We start from the raw sequence: 4,066 nt of genomic DNA on the forward strand, positions 1-4,066 counted from the left end.
TCCCTCCTGCTCTCTGTGGCTGCAGCCATCTTGGTTGAGTTTATTTGCATATTCGCTCCTGATTGGCTGGTGGGCATGGCTTGTGGGTGTAGCGGAGGTACGGTCAATTTGCATATTACTCTTTTATTAGATAGGATGATCAAGGTGGCAGACTGGTTACGTTGCTTAGAAATACCTAGACGTGAACTTGTTTATTCATTAACTGAGGTGTTGCAATTAAAATAACATGGTAATAAAGAATATAAGGGGAAACCATGGCTGTGAGACCCCGACCAACCCATGAAGCGGTTGCATGCACCCAGCTGGGCCTCTGGGCCTTGTGTCTGTGCTGCTAGCACCCAGAGCAGTGGAGAGGATGGTGCTGAGTGGCCCCAGACCTACCACGAGTGAGGTCGGAGCAGCCACAGGCTTGGCCCAGGGCACACTGCTGCCCCCGGGCGTGGGGTGGATGATCAGACATCAAACTCCTGGAGAACCTGACACTGCCATCAGCAGTAGGCCTCCCCTGGTGGTCTTTATGATCAGTGTAAGCACCCTGGCAATAGCTTTCCTGACCTTGGCCTATTTCTTCAAAATCAAGGAGATTAAGTCACCGGGAATGGCAGAGGACTGGAATACTTTCCTGCTGCAGTTTAATGACTTGGACTTGTGTGTATCAGAGAATGAAACATTAAAGCATCTCACAAATGACACCGTGACTCCAGAAAGCACAGTGACCAGTGGGCAGGCAGAGTATCCACCCAGTTTCCCCAGGCACTGGAGGATTCAGGTTAACATCTCAGTTGCAATCACCCTCACCCTGGACCCACTCACACCCTTTGGAGCAGTGGTTCTCAACCTTCCTAATGCCGTGACCCTTTAACACAGTTCCTCATGTTGTGGTGACCCCCAACCATAAAATTATTTTCGTTGCTACTTCATAACTCTAATTTTGCTACGGCTATGAATCGTAATGTAAATATCTGTGTTTTCAGAACCCTGCTAGCGGTTCTCAACCTGTGGGTCTGCTGTAGAGCCTAAGACCATCGGAAAACACAGATATTTACATTACGATTCATAACAGCAGCAAAATTACAGTTATGAAGTAGCAACGAAAATAATTTCATGGTTGGGGGTCACCACAACATGAGGAACTGTATTAAAGGGTCGCGGCATTAGAAAGGTTGAGAACCACTGCTTTGGAGGGTACTCTCGCAATGTCACCCATCTGTACTCGACCATCTTAGGGCATCAGGTTGGACTCTCAGGCAGGGAAGCCCACGAAGAGATAAACATTAGCTTTACCCTGCCAGCTGCTTGGCGCGCGATGACTATGCCCTTCAGTCACTGTGAGCAGATGGCGTTCACAGCCTGCATGACGCTCACAGCCAACCCTGGTGTGTTCCCTGTCACAGTACGGCCACCGCACTGCGTTCCGGACGCCCACAGCAATGCCACGCTCTGGTCCCAGATCTTCATGACTGCTAGAGCTGCCAACACAAAATATGCCCAAGAGTACAATCCTTTCTGGTGTTAGAAGGGGGCCATTGGAAAAGTCTATCACACTTGAATCCCAAGCTTACAGTTATTGTTCCAGATGATGACCGTTCATTAATTAATTTGCACCTCATGCACACCAGTTACTTCCTCTTCGTGATGGTGATAACAAGGTTTTGCTCTGCGGTTATCAAGGGCAAACCTAGCAAATTGCGTCAGAGCACTGGATTTTGTCCTGAGAAGGTTGCTTTGGCTGATGCCTAATCCCACAGCTGCCCGTTTTCTGAGAGAGACTGAGTAAACCGTAAGCACTGCCTGCTGACGCCAGCCTGGGCCTGGACACTCTGTGAATATATTCTCTTGCAATGTTGGGTTATTCCAGCCAAAGACATTTCAAGTGCCTGTAACTGATTTACACATATTTATAGAAACCTATTCAGAAATTGATCCACTGATGCACGTGCCTCACACTGGGTGCAGTCCGAACCCCGCAGCCTTCCCTGTGGACTTGGCGGGATGATCCACGTAGTGCCAGCCACGATGCCTGATCCCCCTGCCTCAGAGCAGGCCTTGCTGTCTTTACCAAGATCTCAGGGCAGTTCATTGCTGGAGGGGTTGAGGTTTGCTTCGGTTCGAAACAGTCTGCACCTGTGATGTGATATTGCATTTCCCAAGCCACCAATCCATTTTGTGGATTTTACGTGTCTGTGGCTTAATAATCATAGTACCAATAATAATACCCTTTTCTCTGTTTTGCTTGCAAGGAAACATGCATAGCTTTTTAAGTGTTCTTTTGAAAAAAATAGCCACATTGTAATTTTACTCTAGTTAAGACACACTTGTGCTTTCAAAATCTTGAGTAAAATATTCAATATTTTTTTAAAGAATATAATAAGGACTTTGAGCTATTACGCTCTGTTAATATTGAATGTAGTTATCCAAACTTCTCCCTGTTTTATGCATTTATTCCACTTCAAACAGAAACATACTACACTAACAGTTATGATTGATCGCATTGTTCATTTGAAACAGAAATTAAGTCTGAAATGGTAGTGATCTGACTCTGCATGGAGAGCTGGTATCTTGCTGCCACCCGGCCTGGACTCCAGCGATCTCTGCCCACTGGTACCCTCAGCACTGCTTGTCCCGGGGGCCTTACATCGAGGCACGTGTCTTTGTCAGGTTCCACAAAGCTCTGAGAGGGACATCTGTCCTCTGCCAGCTTGGCCGAGTATCCAAGGCACTGAGTTTAACAGAACTAAGTACTTGGCAGGGACTAAAACTTTGAACCCAGGACTGTCTATTGCATATCAAGATCTCAGTTAGGAATAATCTCATTTAGGGAGGATTTTCTGGAGGAGAGAACATCAGTCTCACACAATGTAGTATTTTGTATCCCTGGGGTTGACCAGACCACCCAAAAAAATAGGTCTTTAGTTGGCATCATTTTGGCCACGTCCCCTTCTCACCGAGTTGCTTACACTAAATTGCATTTCTTTCAGCCATTTGCCATTGGCTTTCACCAGGCAGCATTAAAAAGAAAGGGCTGGAAGACCTTATACTTATTACATTTACTTTTGGGTTGTTGAAACACATTGCCCATTACTTTACACATGTAAGCATTCAACCTTTTTCTTTATATTTATAAAATGTTTCAAACTTACAGAAAGTAATAGGCCCAAAGTAGTCATGAAACATATACTTTTTGCCCTGTTTCATTTTGAAAAAGAAATAGAATTTTTTAAATTACAGTTTACCATCCCCCCCAACTCCTTTCCCTTCCTGACTCCCTAGAAATAACCACTGTCCCAGAGTTTGTATGCATCTTTCCCGTCCACATTTTGTGTGCTATTAATGCATGACCAAGAATCTACAAATAATATGTAATCTTGCTTGGGAGGTTTTCTAAAGTTCCATTAAGTGTCATATAGCACATCTACATTTGCATACAGTGGGCTCTTCGTGAGGAGATTTGTGAGAAACTTGTGTTGGGTGTGATGCTGAGCATGTTTTACTCAGGGACACCATGGAACATGTACGTGGAACTCTGTACAGGGCCAGTTGGGAATCTGAACTCTCATTTGTCCACTGTCGTCTTGTCTGTTTACTTCTTCTGAATAGTTCCTTACCTTATTTTCCCTCTGCCTACATTTATTCATTAATTTCTTGAAGCTTGTTGCATTTATGTTTTGTTATCAAGATCTCTTTTTTTCTTACATTTTTGAGCTCCACTTCCTCTCCCATTCAATGCCTCCTCCAGTTATATACTAGTTACCAACAGGCACTAACACCCATCCCGTCTCCCCCTTGAGCACTGAACCCATGACAATAGGCAGGATTTACTATATGCTAAGCAGGACATTATTTAGCAAAATAAATTTGATAAGCCTAAAATCCAGATGCATTTTCTGTTAATATCCAGGAAGATAGGTACAAAATGTGCAATGGATTTCTATGTTAAAATACTTCCTTCCCAGGAGTGGGCCCTTGCAGTTTATTCCCTTGTCCAAAAGTTGTTTTCGGTAGTAGAAACAGCCTTAGGATAGTAGACTGATGAGCACACATAGCAATATTTTTGTAATTCGGAGCC

The 4,066-nt window shown here is 44.4% G+C and overlaps 1 pseudogene; it reads left to right on the forward strand.

Annotated features, from left to right (window-relative positions):
• Positions 1-292: 292 nt before the first annotated feature.
• On the forward strand, positions 293-1,773 carry LOC103283979 (transmembrane protein 248-like; annotated as a pseudogene).
• The last annotated feature ends 2,293 nt before the right edge of the window (positions 1,774-4,066 follow it).

This window comes from Eptesicus fuscus, chromosome 5 (genome assembly GCF_027574615.1).
Source record: "Eptesicus fuscus isolate TK198812 chromosome 5, DD_ASM_mEF_20220401, whole genome shotgun sequence".
Classification (NCBI taxonomy): Eukaryota; Metazoa; Chordata; class Mammalia; order Chiroptera; family Vespertilionidae; genus Eptesicus; species Eptesicus fuscus.